The sequence below is a fragment of the Podarcis vaucheri genome (genome assembly GCF_965113315.1).
Source record: "Podarcis vaucheri genome assembly, chromosome: 10".
In the NCBI taxonomy this organism is placed as follows: domain Eukaryota; kingdom Metazoa; phylum Chordata; class Lepidosauria; order Squamata; family Lacertidae; genus Podarcis; species Podarcis vaucheri.
Genome location: NC_138748.1, coordinates 42,761,498 through 42,781,771, shown reverse-complemented (window position 1 = coordinate 42,781,771; position 20,274 = coordinate 42,761,498). Strand labels below are relative to the sequence as shown.

General features: G+C 43.1%; 1 protein-coding gene and 1 long non-coding RNA gene across 13 annotated transcripts in view; one reads left to right on the top strand and one right to left on the bottom strand.

Moving 5' to 3' along the window:
• Positions 1–20,274, bottom strand: part of TCF20 (transcription factor 20) — a 198,012-nt gene that overhangs the window by 97,997 nt on the left and 79,741 nt on the right. For all 12 annotated transcript variants that reach the window (XM_082239968.1, XM_082239972.1, XM_082239979.1 and 9 more), the window contains 2 exons: positions 7,567–7,623; positions 5,087–5,131 (listed from right to left, as the gene is read on the bottom strand). The gene's annotated coding sequence lies outside the window, so the exon portion shown is untranslated. The remainder of the gene's footprint in view (positions 1–5,086; positions 5,132–7,566; positions 7,624–20,274) is intronic.
• On the top strand, positions 78–15,725 carry LOC309541859. Its single transcript, XR_014223977.1, has 3 exons — positions 78–263; positions 1,048–1,127; positions 10,897–15,725. It is a non-coding gene; the product is annotated as an uncharacterized lncRNA (long non-coding RNA).

Below are 20,274 nucleotides of genomic sequence, written 5' to 3'. Positions count from 1 at the left end.
TTCACTGCAGGATGGAGCGCGGAGGATTAAAAAAAAATAAAAAGGGGGAGGGGAGGGGGGAAAGGCTCTTATTCAAACACATATCTGCAAGAGTAACAAAGGGATCACAGTGAGAAAGACTACCAGAGGGAATACCATATACATATATATATACATACACACACATAAATAAATAAATACACACACTATTTTGTGTCTAATAAAATAATCAAGATGGATTGAGAAAATAATGGGGAAGAAGCAGCCCCTCTTCCCTGCCATAAGTAAGTAAAATATTATTTTCTGCGCATAAGCACTTCCCCTTCAAAGAGTGTGGACACAACCATCCCAAGATCAGTTTGGTGGTCAAGATCAAGTGTGCATTGTGGATAGGAAGGACTGAGGACAGGGAAGCTTGGGGGGGGGGTTGTCACTGCAAGAAATAAAAACAGCAGAACATGCTTAGCAGTTTAGAATCAGTTGCACTGGCAGAGCTCAGAAGAGGTAACCTGAATAGAATTCAGCCAATACCAAATTTGATTATATGAAGGTCAAAGATGCAATAAAGTCAATCTGCTTATTTCCCTTGAAGGACCCACAGACAGAAATTCGCAACCACGCACTGGAATTGCTGCCTATCTCTCGCTGTGAGAGGGCCTAGGACTAGAAAGGCCACGAGGGGCACTTGTCCTCATGTCTACCTAACTCAACAGGAGGCAGAGGGGCTGAGCCAAGGATAGAAAAGAGCAAGCAGCTTCAGTATACTACACTATTTACTACTAAGTGACATTCTCAATTTGGCCAGCAACTAAATGGGCAATGATATTAGCAGGAAAACAGAGGCAGGAACATCTTCCAGGGATGTTTAATGATTCTGTACAGAAAAGGGTTATAACCACCCAGACTAGGGGACAGGGTATGTTTAGGAAGAATAATTAGCATCTTTTGAATTTTTAGGAGAAAAAAGAGGAGTGTTACAGTTATCCTTTTCAAGGCAAGAGTCAGATCTGCAGACTCAATGCTTGTTCAAGAGTGGTCCAAATCAGGTTCCTCCTCTCTCCTTTTCAGACATTAAACCAACATCAAAACCAAACTTCCAATAATTAAGAGGCCACCAGGGATACTTATTTATTTCATGAAAGAAGAAGGTAGGGAGGGAAACAACAAGACTAACAAATAAGGACAAGGAAGTGGCAAAGGGTGGGGGGGGGACGGACAAAAAACAACAACACCCTAACAAAACAACTGTAACAAGAGTAAACAAGAAGCCCAAACAGGACATTTTTCCTGCAGAGAAAAATATCAAACCGACCAGAGGCAGAACACATCTGGAGAGCCAATGGTAGGATGGATTCTCCTTCTCCTTGCTTGCACACCACAAAAGCAGCCCCTTACCCCCACAGATATTTCCCCATGGAAGGCAGTGAGTGGAGCTTGGATAGAGCCATGAGGCAGAGATGGATGCAGGCAGAAGAAAAGACTGGGACGGATCTGCAGATTCTCCCTGCAACTGTCTCTGGAAGCAGCAGTGGGGTGGTGCCACTCTGTAGTCTGCCCTCCTTGCCACAATCCCTGTGTGCCTGCCTATGTATATGCAGTACAGTGGTACCTTGGGTTAAGTACTTAATGCATTCCGGAGGTCCATCCTTAACCTGAAACTGTTCTTAACCTGAAGCACCACTTTAGATAATGGGGCCTCCTGCTGCTGCCATGCCGCCGGAGCACAATTTCTGTTCTCATCCTGAAGCAAAGTTCTTAACCCGAGGTACTATTTATGGGTTAGCGGAGTCTGTAACCTAAAACATATGTAACCTGAAGCGTATGTAACCCGAGGTACCGCTGTAGTATAAGGTACATTTGGCAGCAAGGAATAACTAATGCACAGTTACCAGAGTGCTGGCTTTTAGTCATAAAAAGGGGGGAGGAGTAAATTTCTGTCTTTGAAATAATATTAAGAAGTGGCCTCTTAAAACAAAACAAAGCTGTTGGTTCAGTATTACAGCTGTTCAGAATCTACCTTTTATTCTTACCTCTATACCAGGAAATTCCCTGGGCCACAGATACATGCAGAGTGCCTGCTAACATCTCAAGATGTTGCATATATAAAAGCTTGCCTACTCCAAAAGACACTGGCTATATTAAACAGAAATCTATATATACCGTATTTTTCGCCCCATAGGATGCACCGGCCCATAAGGTGCACCTAGTTTTTTGGGGGGGAAATAAAGGGGGGATTTATTTTTTTCCCCAGGCGCAGGGCTGGGGCAGGGGAAGCCCGAGCTTCCCCGGACCCCAACCCCCAGAACAGGCAGCTCTCTGCAAGCGGTGGGAGCCCAGCGCCGGGCTCCCACCGCTTGCGGAGAGCTACACGAAGCTTGAAGCATGGGCGCGCCGAGTTCAGCACGCCCAGGCTTCGGCATGCAGGCAACTCTCCGCAAGCCGTGGGAGCCCAGCGCCGGGCTCCCACAGCTTGCGGAGAGCTGCGTGAAGCCTGGACAGTCCGAGAGAGATGGCGAAGTTGCACGCAGCTTCGCCATCGCTCTCGGAGCTTGCAGGGCTGGGGGCGGGGGAAGCCGGAGCTTCCCCCGACCTCAGCCCCCAGAACAGGTCCGAGAGTGATGGTGAAGATGCGTGCAGCTTCGCCATCGCTCTCGGAGCTTGCGGGGCTGAGGGCGGGGGAAGCCGGAGCTTCCCCTGACCTCAGCCCCCAGAACAGGTCCCAGAGCGATGGCGAAGTTGTGCGCAGCTTTGCCATCGCTCTCGGAGCTTGAGGGGCTGGGGGGATAGCTTCCTGAAGCCTACATTCACCCCATAGGACGCACACACATTTCCCCTTCATTTTTGGAGGGGAAAAAGTGCGTCCTATAGGGCAAAAAATACAGTAATATATATTTCGGTCAATAACCAGTAAAGAATAGAAATCTCATTTCATGTGGCAACCCTGGCACCACCCACTGGTAAAATGGAAAGTGTGTGTCACAAGAAAAAACACAGGCACAGGATGTACTATTTTTATTTTGTAGTATTATTGCAGAGTTAAAGCGAAGGATAATATTCAACATTACCTAAGTCATTTACAGTGGGCTATTTTCAACTAACTCATTGCCCTGGACCAAGCCAGCACAAGGATTCCTACTAGCACAATGGGATTTCCCCCTTCTCTTCCTCCCTTGTGCACCTCACACCCTCCCCAAATCTGCTCTGGTGGGTCAGGAGAACCCCCAGAACAGCATGTGGGGAGAGGAGAAGAAAGATTGTTCCGCTGGATGAGCAGGAATGTTTGCACTGACAGAATGATCCCTTTAGCCCACATTGAAGACAACCCAATCTCTGTTAATTTCCCCCGAAATCTTGTCGTTTTTACTGTCTCTTTATCAGATTATGTTGAATATCATCTGAGGTTGGTTTGCATGTTTTAAGGTGCATATTTTCTCTGGGATGCCACTGTGGCATTCAAGCCCCTCCAAAGACTTGAAGAAACCAAACATGCCTCTCACCTAAGTACATTTTTACAATGGCACTAGAAAGACTGGATCTGTGAATACAAATGCTATACACAACTCAGGAAAGTACTATTTGAATTTGAATTTTAGTCGTAGCTATTTCATTATGGTCATTATACGGTAATTCATTTTCCATTGTAAGCAATTTGTATTTTATCGTTCACATGAACTGACCAGAGAATTTGGCTGGACAGATGGTAGACAAATGCAATAAATAAATAATGTCAGAAATGTGTATTACTGTTCTGTGACCACAGTTTATGTTCTATGGAAGAACATGGCATCCAGAATCTTCTCTCAGTAGCAGGTACTAGAGATCATTTTCTTTCTTTCTCCTAAGTGTCCCCCCCATTTTGTCTCATTTTTATGTAATAAAGTATGTATATGCACATGTTGGGATGCAGGGAGGTGAATCTAATTCTGAAGAGAAACATTGCAGACCTGAAACTGTTGTTCTTCTGGTGCTCATCTTTATATTCATTCATATGGTACAGAAGCTAAATGTGGGATTTCAGAGAGATCACAGATGAAATAGAACTATATTTTCCTGAAGAACTCAGTTGTTTTAAAAGAAGATTCCCCCCCCCAACTTTATAGTTCAAGATATGACTGAAAGCCTGTGAGCAATGACTGCCAACTAGTCAGAAAGGTAGCCAAAAAAGCTGTTTGTTTGTTTGAGGTATATGTAGTCCAGTTTTCATCTAAATGCCCCAAGGCAACACACAGTTTCTAGTGGATGGGAGTGGAGCTTCACTTTACAAATCAGTTAAGCCAAAATGCAAAGGTTTAAGCTTATTTAGTCTCAATGAAAACACTAGGGTTTAAAATTATGACCAAGTATCTTCAGGTTTACTGGTTTGTGAACAGATCTGGCAGCCTCCTTTACATCCTAAGAACCTTTCAGGCCTGGTAGATATGCACAGTACAATTAAAGCAAGGATGGAAAATCTGTAGGTCTCTCCAGATGTTGCAGGTGCCATCATCCCTGACCATTGGTCATGCTGGCTAGGACTGAGATGGAGTCCAACAACCCCTGGAGTACCACAGGTAGCTAGCTCATCACTGAATTAAAGGCTGCTTACTAGTACAAATCAAAAATCTAAACCAAGAGAATGATTTTTTTTTAAGGTCAGTTTCAATGGCCCATTCCCTATGGTAGAAACACATGTGACTATTTTAAGATGGTCTTCTTTTCAATTTTCAATTCTGCATCATATGTTCAACTTGGCTTTGCCTGTGGCAAGTATTGCCAAGATGAGAGAGACAATATTTTAAAATTACTTCTGCATATCAAGAAGACCTTTTCCAGAAGACCCTAAGCATGCTCTCTGAGATTCTACCATGCATTTTTCTGTTTAGGGATATTTGTACACTGTTAATTCCCTGGCAGGTGGTAGCAAACATTTGTTATGTTTCCCTAACACTTTCCCCAGATGCTTTTCTGGAACAAATTCTAGGGAAATGTATCTTCCTGCTAAGTTACTGCAGTAAAGGGATGCATGAGTTTTTGATGTGATTGGGTCCTCATATGTTGCCTCAGTTTCACATGTGGAGCAATTGGTGTCAAATATTATATTCCCCACAAGAAAAAAACAAAAAGTTACCATGTCAGAGGTCCTGTTCACACATGCATGTTCATAGCTTCACACCTGCAATATCAAATGATAGATTAGTCATACATGTGAAAGAGGCGTCACAGGGGTTGTTGTTTTTTTAAACAGAGGTTTCTTATCACTTTCTAATGAAGGTAATTCACACATTCAGGTAAAAGCCATCAAGTGTGAGTAATGAACTGATGAGATATAAAAGAGATTTACAAGCCCACCATTGAGGGGCAATTCATTGTCCCATTGAAATGGTACAGTGGTACCTCGGGTTACATACACTTCAGGTTACAGACTCCGCTAACCCAGAAATGATGCCTCGGGTTAAGAACTTTGCTTCAGGATGTGAACAGAAATCATGCAGTGGTGGCGCAGCGGCAGCAGGAGGCCCCATTAGCTAAAGTGGTGCTTCAGGTTAAGAACAGTTTCAGGTTAAGAACAGACCTCCAGAACAAATTAAGTTCTTAACCTGAGGTACCACTATATTGTTATCTCATGTAATGGTGCCTCATCTTATTTCACATAGAAGGGGAGACATTTGTTGGAAGTAACACCCAATTCAAACTTGTGCTCTTGGATTCATTAGACCTTAGAACAAACACATTTTTTAAACACTGTTATCAGGTGGGGGGGATTAAAATATTGCACACAAATAGTTGAAAATTGAAAAGGTACAGCTCTCCTGCCCCAAGAGTATATTGTGTTAAAAATGAATCTAAGAATCAGCCTTGAGTGATATTCTAGAAAAAGATGGATAGTGCAGATTCCTCCTCAAATGCTGAATGTTGGGGGGCAAAGAGAAATAATACCTTAGTGTCGACTTCATTTAGTGCCTATTGCGTACTGTACATTTAGTGACCATGGAGAAAAGACTGTGGGGTTAGTATGTATTATCTCCCGTTGCAGTAAATACGGGCCCAACAAGTACTTTGCCCTGTAAAGTTTTCTTTTTATTTAGACTGGCTAAGAAAAATGTGTGGGATACAGTGGCGTAGCGTGGGTTGTCAGCACCCGGGGCAAGGCAAGTAATTTGCGCCCCCTAACCCCCAGATGTTGCGCCTGGTGCGGCCGGCCCCCCCTGCACCCCCATGCTACGCCACTGGTGGGATAACCAGCTTCATATAACTAATGAGCTTAAGTCTAATAAATGCATAAAGGGGTTAAGACCATAGAGTCAGCTGTATTGCCAGGTGTAGTTCACCTTGGGAGGGACTAAGTATTCAGCCCTACTGTTCTCTCCTCCCTGAGAAGCTCAACATGTGAAGAGGTTTGAGCTGGTAGCTGTAGCTCAGTTTGCATGGCTCTCACAAGCCATGCTTGAGTTCATATACCAGTAATTTAGGAACTTTCACCATTTTGTAACTAAGTTTTACTTCCTATGTTCTGAAGCACATGAATCTGACCATTGGAGAGTTTGCAAGCAAACCATTTTTAACATACCAAACATATGGTCTTTTTTCTATGCTGGGGGAAGTAGGAAACTCTGGAAAGGCACATTTTAAGGGGATATTTTGGAACTAGCTTTAAAGGGCACATTTTAAAGTTTTACAGACTATATTTTAATGTTTAAGTTTGCTGCATATTTTGTAATTTTATATCTAAGTGGGACATCTGCATCTAGAGAATGCTACAGTCTAACCAGATTAAGATTGGTTGAAGCCTTGGAGCGATACTAATTTATGAGGGGGCAGAAAAAGATGGCTCTTCATAGCACTAAGATGTAGCACTAGGGTAAATGGAAACAAAATCTGACATCTACAAGCACCAAGTCCCACTTTGCCACCATTTTATATGTCTTTAGATATCTTCACAACAGCCATGTGCGGTAGGCTAGGCTGAGAGTTGTTGACTAGCCCAAGGGAGTAAGCAAAAACAATAAGAAGTGAAAGTGAGTTAGAATGTGAAACTGCACATGCTCAGAATATTTTCATTTTTGTTTATGAAGGTTAGCAAAATGCTATCTGTTTGCATTTTGCTGCAAGTTGTGAAACACTACATGCTCAAAGTATTTTTTGTAGTCAACAGAAGCTTATGCCACAATAAATTTGTTAAGTCTTTCAGATGCCACTTGAGTTCATTTTTGGTATTTTACTTCATGTATTCCATTTTTGGGAGAATGGGGCTTTATTGTTGAGAACTGCACCAGGACTCCCAACTACAGTATCTTAATCTGGCTTTGGCTATCCAACTAGGGACAGACAACTGAGACAGTTGACATTTAATCAACAGTGGACTGATTACATTTTTGTGGGGTTTTTGGCTTGTTTATTCAACTGATAAGTTACTGTAAAATAATTGATAGTATTAATGTATGTTTAATCTATAAAATAAACACTGTTCACATTGATCTAGCTCAGGAGCAATTGCCAATCTGTCCTTCCTCATCCGTAGCTGAGAGCTATGAGTATTACATTGGCTCATATGCATCATCACATTATGGAAAATGGAAAATGATCACAAAATGATGAAAGAACCCATACCTGCATAATTCTCTCCCATCCCCCATCTTGCTGTAAATCTCTTGCAGCAATTGTTACCTGGAAAAAGGAAATACACATGTCCTCATACAGTTTCCATGTTCAAGGAAACGAGGCAGGGGAGGGAATGGGCCAACAACACCGATGTGACAGGGCATCGAGTTGTGCAACAACCTGATGTGACAGTAGACCATGAAATACACAAGAAGCACACTGACAGTTGTGAAGATGAAGATGCGATAATGTTAACTGAAAAGGACACAGGTTACCCGTCATTTCAATAATGTTAATAATTAGCAAGTAAACAAAGATGTTCTTGTAAAACTTCATTTTCTTAATGCTGCATTGTAACTCTACGGGGGAAATTGTTGATTGCAAGCCTCATCTGCAAAAATTGCAACTTGATATCACAGCATACAAGTGTTATAAGAAAAAAGAAAACTACATATCATCCTTGGACTTGCTTATACTGTATATAAATTGAACATAAAATTGTGGTCCCGTCTTAAGGTTCTGCTTGAAGCAATGTGACTCATGTGATTTCTGCACTCTGGGAGTCACACTAACCCAATGAAGAACAAAACTGAGCAGTACGCAGATACTAGAAACTACAGCAGCCAGTGTAAAAGCTCTTTATCTAGAAGGGGAAGAACCCAACAAAACATCAAAATCTGGGTTGAATGCTATTTTTTGGCTTCTCTAATAGGACATGTGTGTGTGTAGAATATATATATATAAGGCTTTTTTTCCAGCCAGAACGCTCTAGAACTCAGTTCCAGCACCTCTCAGGTGGACACCATTGCCATTCTAAGAGAACAAGAGAGGTGTTCATGCTGAGTTTCAGCACCTCTTTTTCTAGAAAAATAGCACTGCACAGAGAATAAACAATCAGTCCCCCGGGCTTCTCAGTGCTCACTGCCCAAGAGTCTTAGTGCACATCCTACTGTCTCTAAATAATTCTGAATTGATGCTTGAAAGAGATTTCTAAACAGCCATTTGAGTGAACAGTCCCAATTTCCTTTCTTTCAGGCTACATGCCAATATTTCATGAGCCCCATCATTTCTTCTCATTTACTGTCACACTTTACACCCCATTTTGCAATTAGCACACTGTTTAACATAGCACTGGTGCTATTTTCTATATATTTTGGAAAACTGTCTATTTGATATGCATTTGGACACCTTTTATGATCTTGTAACCAAATTATGAGAATTATGATTATGGGGACTTCCAGGTGAATGTGGCAATGAGTAAGACTGCTTGTCCTTGAACTAAGCAGTCTGCTTTAATTTGTTTTTAATTTGTTATGAATTGTTTCAAAGTTTTAAAGTCAATTGGCTAAGCAGTTAATGTTAATTGCTACATACAGGCAACGAGCATATTTGTTTTACTTCTATGTGGACTTAAAAGCCATATATTTTAATTGGAAGACAGGCACTGGGAGAGCAGCTGTGTTGGCTCTGCATTTTTAACTGATAAGAAAGGCTTAGAAGACCGTCTCAGCCAAAGGATACTCTGCAGTTTTAACATGGTTATTACATGAGACCAGACCCACATTGCTTCAGACAAAGTGTACAGAACTCCACTGCCAAATTTACTCCAGAAATGTATGCTGGACTATTGTGACTCAGCAAGGGAGGCAGAGGTAACTGGAAATAAATTGTGTCAAGATGTAATTAATATGTATTACATGGGCAGCTACGTGGCGAGTGTGCAAGTAATGGGGCTCGTGATGCCTTATCCCAAGTAGGATGTTTTGCTACAAATTCCTTTAATGAAAGCCTAGCTAACTGGTCAACCAATCCAGACTTGCTAGGAGCTGAGACATATGTTTCCAGGCAACCTGAGCTTCCTCCACATAATGAAACCTCAACTATGCGTAATAACAATATTGGCATAATACTCGGCCACAACAGAGACTGAACCTCCCTCACTGTGGGAACTTTTACACATCCCATGTCTTCTGTCTAAACAAACAGTAGATGGAATCTTTAGAAAAACTGATGCATTAGAAAAAGTTTAAATACCATCACTGGTGCACTGGCTGGGTTTGTGGAGACATGAATTCTGAATGGAGCCCATCCAGATAAGCCCTACCTGCAAATAAACTTTTGTATACAGTGGTACCTCGGGTTACATATGCTTCAGGTTACATACGCTTCAGGTTACAGACTCCGCTAACCCATAAATATTACCTCGGGTTAAAAACTTTGCTTTAGGATGAGAACAGAAATCGTACTCCGGCGGCATGGCAGCAGCAGGAGGCCCCTTTGCTAAAGTGGTGCTTCAGGTTAAGAACAGTATCAGGTTAAGAACGGACCTCCAGAACGAATTAAGTACTTAACCCGAGGTACCACGGTAATCTTCTTTCAAATATCATAACCCCACCTAGGTCCTTAAGCAGTCTCTTTTGCTCCTCTCGCCAAATCTTTATTCTCTTCTGTTTTGCTTAACTCATTTGCCTTTGCCTAACCATCTTGGCCCTATTTCTCATTAATGTGGTACCAGCTTCCTGTTTATCCTGTCCCAACAGTCCAGTTCCATCCTGGATAAAACTGAGCCCTTCTCTTTTGTACAGGCCAGACTTCTCCCCAAATGCTCTCCAGTTGCCCTCTTCCCGACACCCATGTACAGTGGTACCTCAGGTTACATACGCTTCAGGTTACATACGCTTCAGGTTACAGACTCTGCTAACCCAGAAATAGTGCTTCAGGTTAAGAACTTTGCTTCAGGATGAGAACAGAAACCGGGTTCCGGCGGCGCGGAAGCAGCAGGAGGCCCCATTAGCTAAAGTGGTGCTTCAGGTTAAGAACAGTTTCAGGTTAAGAACGGACCTCCAGAACGAATTAAGTACTTAACCCAAGGTACCACTGTATTGCAACTCCACAGCTGTGCCTTTTTCACTGACTCTCCACATGGAATCGGTAGCATTTCAGATACTTCCTTTGAAGTTGGATCACCTGATGTCATATGGCTTCAGGTGATTGACAGGCTGCACCCACCTATCAGATGTGGCCCACAGAGAGCAGGCCAGCTTTGGCCCACTGGCCAGGCCCAGTTTGCCACCCCTGCATTAGACCTCTCAAATGTATGGTGCAGTGTATTTCCCTACATAAAGGACTGTATCTAAACCATGTGATTTATCTCACATCACATTTCAAATGTATGCATGCTTTCCTACTGAGACACCAGCTACAGAAGAAGTGAGCTGTGTTTACAGCAGGGGCATGGACACTCTGTGCCCATGAGCACACAAAAACCAGCAGCTCGCCCTGTTTGACACTTGCTTATCACCTGGATAACCTACTGTCCAAATTCTTCCTCACTTTTAGGGTTGAATATTGTGTAACCCACCACAGCACATGCATCATTTATATTATCTTCGGCCGTGATTATCTACAGCAGAGTGTAAGAAGTCTAATGAGTATCCGCCATCCCATAGGTATGGAGCAGACTTAAAAAACGTTGGGCCTAGGGGTATTGTGAAGAAATTCCTGGAGAACAGCCAAACTTAAAACAGATGTGGATCAAAGCTGGAGACAAGGATCAGCAGAAATGTTTTCTTGTTCAAGGGCAGATGCTATCTTTCAAACAGGTTGTTAATAAAATGAAATATCATTCTTTAGATATATATTCCCAACTTCTTCAGCTTTGTGTTTGTTTTAAAATTGGTCAATCCAATGAAAACCTAATTTGAGAAGTTCAGCTTCAGTTGGACTATACCCTGAGCATTAAAGTTTGAAAGGGAAAGAAATAATGTGCCTTAAAAGTGTAAACATGCACACAAACACACAATATTGCTTGCATTGGAAAGTAGTGGGTTACATTATTTAACTAAAGGTAAACCTTTTTTTAAATAAAAAGAACACATTCCATGTTTAGAATCATGTTTGGAATACACATCTTATGTATCAGTGTGCAGCATGGGACTACATATTCTTGTTGTCATATGTAGAGATTTTAGAGCATAAGAGTTTGAATTGGTGATGGGAACTCTGTTGAAAGGGCACTTTGCACACACAACAATCCACCAGGGCTAAAGGAAGTGCATATAGCCAGCACTGATCTTCCAGGAATCCTTAAGAGTCCAGCTCAGGATTCTACAAACAAGTTCACTGGGAAGCTCAACTCAACTTCTGCTGCTGGAGCCACGAAGACATGGTACAAAGCAAAAGATGGACATTGCTGGAGATTCCAGCAACATTTCGCCATTTCAACTCCTTCCCTCCCTTTTCCCATTGAATTGTTCTCCATTGAGCAACCAGGCAGTTCCCAGTGATGCCTGCTCTGAACTTGCTGTTGTAGCCTCCATTCCTCCTTATGATTGAACCTCCTTGGATGTTTTTAAGCAGATGTTGGACGGCCATCTGTCATGTATGATCTAGCTGAGATTTCTGCACTGCCGGGGGTTGGGCTAGATGATCCTCAGGTTCGCTTCCAATTCTACAATTCTATAATCCTAAAGCATGGATGCAATACCAATTGACCCAAAACACAATTAGGGAGCAATCCTAAGCAGGGTGGGGGTGAGAGTGAAGGTGAAGATGAGGTGGCAGAGCAGAGGAAGCGATGTTAACAAGGTTTTTTTTTGGGGGGGAGCCCTCCTAAACCAAAGAAAGTAATGAATGTAGAATCTAGCTAATATTTGGGATATTTAAGGGGGAAATACAGGTTGCAGCAGTTCTCCTGGGTTTAGCCTAGGCAAACTAGCCTGGGCTAGTTGGATGTAAGTCATTATGAAACAATAGACAGCCATTGTCACTTCATGACGAATCACCCAGACTGTGAAAATCCAGGTGTAAATATGTGACTAAATCATATTTCTTAAAGCTAGGGCAGTCTAAATGGCATTTTGATTCTCAAAGGAACACGGACCCTAGGTGAGCACCTGGAACTCCTTGGTATCTTGCCACAGCTCGGCAGAGATTGGGGGTGGCGTCCAACTTTTGTAACACTAAGCCCTGCTTGCGCCAGCTAGGATGGGGGTTGATGTCAGTTTTTCTTTTTCTCCATTCTGGGGTAGGAGGTTAATCCCCCATTGGTTTTCAAGGAAGAAACAATGGCGTAGTTGATGGGCCAAATCCTGGGCCTCTTAGGGGAAAATGGAAGAGCTTTCGATGCAGCAGATCCTAGGTCACCTCTGTCCCATTTCACAGCCTACCAGTAGCAGAAATATTGCTGGTGGAAAATTTGTGCCCATGGAGCTATCTGCGAACATACAAGGAGGACTGGTACAGAGGGGCACTTCCGCTCCATCCAAACCATCTCCAGGCTGGGTGTTAGGCTTGCAAAGTTAACCCACCCGGAATCTATCCAGGCTAACAAAATAACTTTGTTATTCTTATGCAAGATGTTAAAGGAGTTGGAATGCTCATTATAGGTCTAGCACAAATTCCACAAGACAGCACAAAAGCAAATGAATGTCTTTTTACATATAGTGGTTTTGTTGGTATAGAAAGGTAATTTAAGAAGAAAAAGAAAAGGAAAGAAATGTTTTGGCCATGCTACAGAATTCCCCAAGCTGAGAGGCTGCTGCTTAGAGGCATATTAATCATACTGTATTCTCCACCTAGATATTGCATGCACTCTCATCACTAATAGTTCTAATATTCTACTCAGTGTGTGCATGCTGCTGATGTTACATTACAGGAATATTAATTGCATTCCCTAGCTTCCCTTTCTTACACATGTATTTTCTAAAGGCTTGCTTCTGGGCATTGGGAGATTATTAACAAGAAGAGGAGTGGAGAGGAGTCCTTGAGGAAGAATTAGCAGCAGTGAAAATACAAAGCATAGTGGTTAACCATGGTTTGTCTCAGGGCACCAGAGCAAATAATTCCTTTCACTGTAAAGTAAAGCAAGTTTTCCTTCCTAGTGCCTCTCTAGCACCAGACTTGTCACAGGGAAAGATACAAGGCAAAATTAAACTTCAGGATCTTTCCCAAGGCCTGACAGCAAATCAATATCAGATTCAGGGACTACAGGAGCACCTGCTCCCCCAATAAGGTATGCAGGAGGGAATGAGAAAGCAAAGAGAGGGTAGTGGAATCATGTTCCTTTCTTCTCAACTGAGTAAGTTCAAGTCTGCCAATATCTACAGTTTAAATGTCCTCCACTTCCTAGTGCCAAGTTTTACACATGTGAAAGTTTAAACTAAGAATCATACAACACATATCCTCCCCCACCCCCAGTGAAAGCAACATGATTGGCTCTCTGTGAAATACTCTTAACTGCACTTAAGTAATCACAGATGTTTACAGTTTCACTTTTAAAAGAAAGAAAAACAAACAAAAGCTGAAGGTCTTCCACTCACTGGCATTCTTGCTAGAGGAAGATGGGGAAGCCTCCCAGAAGTTTTTTTCTTCCTCTAGCCAACGACTGGGACCAGATGATCTCTCCCTCACCTCTGCAGCAACAGTGTATCTCGTTTATTTGTTTGGAAGGGAGAGGGAAGCAGCCTTCCAGCAGCTGTTGATCTTCTGACCAAGGGGACGCAGGGAATGTTGTGGTCTAAACCACTGAGCCTCTTGGGCTTGCCAATCATAAGGTTGGCAGTTTGAATCTGCTTGATGGGGTGAGCTCCCATTGCTCTGTCCCAGCTTCTGCCAACCTAGCAGTTCGAAAGCATACCAGCACAAGTAGATAAATAGGTACCATTGTGGCAGGAAGGTATATGGCGTTGGCGTGTGGTTTCCCGTGTGCTCTGGCACTTGTCACGGTGTCCCGTTGTACCAGAAGCAGTTTAGACATGCTGGCCACATGACCTGGAAAACTGTCTGCGGGAAAACACTGACTCCCTTGGCCTGAAAGCGGAGATGAGAGCAGCACCCCATAATCGAATCGACTGGACTAAGCAGTCCAGGGGTCCTTTACTTTTACCTTGATCCTCTGGCCAATGACTGGAGCCAGGATATTCTTCCTCTTTCTGTTTTTCTTTATTGGAGGTGAGAGGGTGACCTCCAGGCAATCCTCCTTTCTCTCATCAGTGTGTGGGGACGGTGTCTCTCTTCCATCAACTCTGCAGCCATATTGCAACTGACCATATCCAATTTTCAGTCAAGGAAACTCATATCCCATGACTAGAATTGTGCTAGTTAGGGTCCAACTAGATGTTAAATTAAAAGGGGGAACCACATCAGGACTGCAGCGCGGAGGGAGAGGCCTTAACCCTTTCCCTGCCTGCAACAATGCATGGGCATCTGCAGAACGTGTAAAACATCAACAGTGAGAGGCCATTTATTGCTCTCTCAAAGTGCTGTGGCCCCAATCTAATTTGGGCTCAGAGGCAGATTTAAGCGAGCATGACTGGTTTGGTCACATTGGGCACAGTGCCTCGAGGGCACTGCAGGGGTGCCACAACTATGATGTAGAGTGGAAGGGATGTCGCAAAAATTTGAGCCCTCAAGGTCTGCCACTGCTGGGCTTCCCCACACGACTGCTTTTAACTTTTTTAAAAAATCCCCTTATGAGATGCCATAATGGACCTCCTGCATCTTGTCTAGACGGGCCCTTAAAGAGTGTTATTATTTAGCAAGCGACTGAGTAGCTGTGTTACTGGTAGCTCAGTTGGTAGAGCACGGGACTCTTAATCTCAGGGTCATGCGTTTGAGCCCACATTGGGCAAAAGATTCCTGCACTGCAGGTGGTTTAGCTAGATGACCCTTCCAATTCTACAATTCTATGATTCAAATTTCTCTCCTTTCAAAATATTCAAGGGATGGACCATCCCTCAATAACAGAGTACGTGCCATGCATGCATTTGGTTCCAGGCCTCTCCCACTAAAAGGGTCAAGTAGTAGATTATACAGAAGACTCATGCCTGAGATCCTGGCGAGCTGCTGTCAGTCCGAGTAAGGAATACTAGGCTAAATAAAGCATCTTCTGATATTCCCCACCCATCAAGTAAACAAACACAATCAGTAGATTTTTTTTCCTTTAAAAAAAAGATAACTACCACTCTGCAGTTCTCATCCTCAATTCTTCATTTCCAAAGCATGAGTTAGTAATAGTGACAAAGACTCATTAGGTATACATCAAGTGAAGATTCATATTAAGACTGCAAAATCCCTCTTTCCCAACTCCACACAATATAAAATATACAGAAGGGGTGGGCAGGAAGGAACACTAATATATTGTATTAAAGGATTGTCTGTGAAAGCGAAGAAAAATGGTGCAATCTCATTTGCAACAGTAACTGCATTTTCAGTCAAGGAACCTTATAACAATAAAAGGGGAATGAGAAGGGCCCTTTTCAAGCCCCTCCTCAAAAATACAAACAATGGAAGAAGAATCACAATTGATACCTAAATCTGTGTACTCAATCTATATTTCAGTGAATTTTACTTCCAGGTAAACATGCATTAGAATGCAACCTTGGGCAATTAACTACAGAATAATTTTGTGCAGAGCATTTAAGGTGCTGCAGTGATTGTAGTATATCATAACGTTTTGGAAAGCAGTCCTTCATTGTTTATAGGAATGAACAATATTTTGGAAAATCCAAACAAACATTACATCACAAAAGCATTAGGACCTTTTTCAGGAGCATGCAACAGCCCTCAGTCAGCACCCTTCCTTTGCCCACATCCTTGCACCAACCTTGATCAGCCTTTTCCATGTCCCACATCTTAGCTTAGTACCTGCAGTGCAGTATACAATTGGGATGGGAGAAGCTGCCGTCGCTGTCATTTCTTTGAAGCTTGCAGTCACCTGCCAATCTCACCCTGTTTCTTCCTCCCCCTCCTGCAATCAATTTCTCTACACCATTAGTACATTTCCCTCTAGCTCAACAAAAAAGTAATGCAAACTTGATTCCTTGTCTTATACCCTCTCAAAAAGAGTTTAATTACAAGTTGGTGATAAAATGTATGTATGGGGGAGAGAACTGAGAAAGTCTGTCAGGAGTTGTGGTCTGCTTGGACTAATGCAGAGAGAGATACTTTTATAATTTGATTTACAGTAAGCCTGCCATGCAGCCTTTTTGCTGACTCTTCACAATGGATTTTTGGCAAACTCTGAATGGGTGTGCTGCTATTGTAAGCTAAAGGTTTCTGCACGCTCTTCACATGACACGGGGATAATCCAGCAATCTAACATACAGGGCAGACATGCTTTCCTAATCCAAGAAAGGAGAACATTTGCTTGCCAAACATTAAACATCACTGGAAAAGCATGGGAAATCTGCCTCTCTATGCTTTAACTATATCCAGTCAATCTGCTGCAATCTGGTGCTTTTTGGAGAAATCCATCGGAAATGGAAACGGGAGCAGAAATTCCTGCACCTCGCATGCCTGTTTGAGGTCAAGAACAGAAATCACGCAAGAAATATGAGCAGCATTCGTGACAGGTTTTTTTCCCCTCAATCCACAAATGTTACAGAAATGCTTTTTTTCTACATTGTTCTTGATGTTTCCATTCCGCTGAAATGCACTGACATTAATTATGTAATTAATTACATTTGTTTTGGCCACAGCAGATAGTGAGATGAGTAATGTAGGTTTCAGCAGAAGCCAAAGTGTAACACTACAGAAACAGCGGTGATTGCAGTAAACACACGACAGGACAGAAATCTCTGCCTCCTTACATCCCTAGTCTGGAGGAACCTTTCAAGAGACTGCGAGTGTAGGACGCATGGATAGATCATGGCTGCTTTCCCCCCATTTGGCTAGAGTGGCCTAAGCCTGCCAGGCAGCAGGGTCACATGAGCCACTTGCACATCAAGGAGACAGGTGAAGGCATGTATTGACAGAGTAACATTTCAAATAAAGTTTGGCCCTAGTAGGATGGGTGTGTGCCATGGCTCCACTTCAGAGAGCAAACTGTCTAGGTCTGGCACTGAGAGCTGAAGTACTAGAGATGGAAGTCAGGGGGGAAGCCACCTGCTGAATGATCTCCCTGCCTGCCATGCTTTTCTTCTCAATAAAGCATAAAGAAAGGAAACCCTGGAGTTCATGACAGGAGCTCCCCAAGAGTGTAAAGGCAGGGCTGTCTTTAGCAGATATGGCGTCAGGGTGCAAATATCCACCCAGTGCCCCCAAATTACAACGAATAGTGTTGGGGTGGCCATAGCTGTGCACTGCCGACCATGGGGGGCGGGCGTGCAACTCTCCCCCATGCCACTGCGGGAGAGCGATCCCTGCAGAGGCTTGGGAGTGAAGTTGCGCCCCTCCCAAGCCTCCTCCAAGCCATATGGTTGGCGGGGCGCAGCTTCCATCCTAAGCCTCTGCAGGGATAGCTCTCCTCCTGAGAAGGCTTGGGAGGGAAGTTGCCCGCCTGCCAGCCTTATGGTTGGCGGGGCGCAGCTGGCAGGCGTGCAGGGAAAGGGGAGGCTGCCGGCAAAGCCACACAGTTCCCCCACTTGCTGGGGCGCCCCTGAGAGGCCCTATGGGAAAGACAGCTCTGTGTAAAGGAAACTTGCTACTGTATGGCAGCAATTCCTAAGATACAAGTGCCTCTCCAGGATCTGATGGGCAAACTCCCAAATAAAAGGGAATAAAGTTCTGCACAAAGAATATTCCATTAATAATAAGATTCTATAGGAAACATGTTTTACTGAATTAACAGTCTGACTGATTAGTCAAAGCTGCAAATGCTAAATAACTCATATTAGTTGAAACCATATTTAAAGGCTTAAGATTAGATGTTGGTTATACACAGATCGACATCAGGTGGCTCTTAAAGGATTTCAGGCTGCCCAAATCAGGAAATGAAATGGAGGGAAAACAGCAGAGGTGCAAAAGATGAAGTGACTTGATCAAGGTTATGCAGCAAACTTATTGCCGAGGTGGGAAGAATTTCTGGTTCATTCAAGCTGCAGTAAGATGGAATCTTCTTTTTCACTAGAGCAGCTCAAATGAATGCAGGCAATTTTCCTATATTAAAAGCTCCACAGCTATGCAGTAGATATTATCCTCTAAGTCCCAAACACACACAAGGCCAAATGATGTATCAAAAATGACTACTTTAGAGTTCAGGGTTTGTATACAAAACCTGGTGTAACTCTCAACTGTCTTCTAGAAGCATTCCTCCCACATTTAGTTTACATATATAAGCTACCTTTTAGAAAAAAATCACAGATACATCATATTCTGGCTATGAATCCTATTGGTATGACGTATCATATTGATATTTCAAGGAATTCTGGGTAGCATACAAGGGGTTCTCATTTTATCCTCTTATCTCTCTGTGCCAAGTTAGGCTGAAGCAACTTGTCATGAGGCCTTCCAGTGAGCTTAATTGATGAGAAAGGATTTGAACTCAACACTTTCCCTGTACCAAAGGTTCAACACTCTTCACTGCATCACACTGGCACTGTTGCTCTTTCACATCCACAGACAAGCACGCACATACTTAACTAATCTGAGAAAACAGTTTTTAATAGGAAAAAGGGGTATAACAGGGATGCATCCTCTGGGGAGAGGAGGACACAACTAAAACTAGTCACTATAGGGTGCTTCCATATGGAGGTTTATTGTTGGATCGATGCTGCCAGCCCATACTTTTTTCTTTTACATTAAAGTCAGGTTTCATCTTATTATGGGATATCCATTATGCAAAAACTACCCGTTTAGTGGATTTTACTGAAGTCGGGGGGGGGGGGGGAGGGAGTGGCAGGAGAGTGAGTGGTTTGTCACATGTAGTGACATTTTAGTGGTGGGTCTCTACTGCCACACCCTGACTTCTATTTCGTCCTTGCCTAAACATGACCTAGCCATTTTGTTTCTGGGGGCCCAAATTAATCGAGTGTGCCTATTTCGACCAGTTGCTGCATGCTGAAGGAACACTGGAATTTCAACAATGCCATTCAGAAGAGCTATTCTATTAAGATCTCGGGTGGGGGGGTGTTATCTTCGAAACTGTAATCACAGTACATACATCAGGACTTTTTAATGATTTTTAATAGCGAGGTCTTATGTAACACCACTTCAACCAGAATTTTAGACCTTTAACTAAAGATCAGACTTGTGCAAGACCTCTGCATTAAAAGAAAAGGTGGAATGTTTGCCCCTCCCCGCGCCCAACAGAAAGTGCAAGCTACCGTGGTGTCTCTTGTGAAACATGATGGCTAAAGGCTGGAAACATTAGCTCTTGTGCACTTACTCTGGACAGAAAAAAAAGATATGCATACACAGAAACAGAAAACCGCACACTTGCCCAGAGTTACAAAGGTAGTGGAGAGAAGTGGCAGGTTTTGAGGTGGGGGGAAGAATGTATAGCACAGAAACACCCCATTAAAGACTAGCCCCTGGTGTGGATGGAAAACAGAGCTATATTGGTTTTTAAAAACCATTAGCATGAAACTACAGTTGTGTGCCAGTGGTGCACGCATACAAAACCAAATATGAACAAGCCATTTTAAAAACATCTCCCCTCTGTGGAAGCACCCTTAATAAAGGCTTCTATCCATGTCCAAAACATTGCAGTAGGATCATGTAGGGCAATGGTGGGGAATTTCCAGGCCCCAGGACTAATTAGTCCCATGAGGCCTCTCATATCGGCCCATGGAAACCCAGCCAGATGGATGGGGTATAAATAATAAATTGTTGTTGTTGTTTCAACCAAGCCACACACACTCTTCCCCATACAGTGGTGCCTCGCAAGACGAAAAGAATCCGTTCTGTGGTTCTCTTTGTCTAGCGGTTTTTTCGTCTTGCGAAGCAAGCCCGTTGACGAATTAGCGCGATTAGCGCTATTAGCGGCTTTTAGCGGCT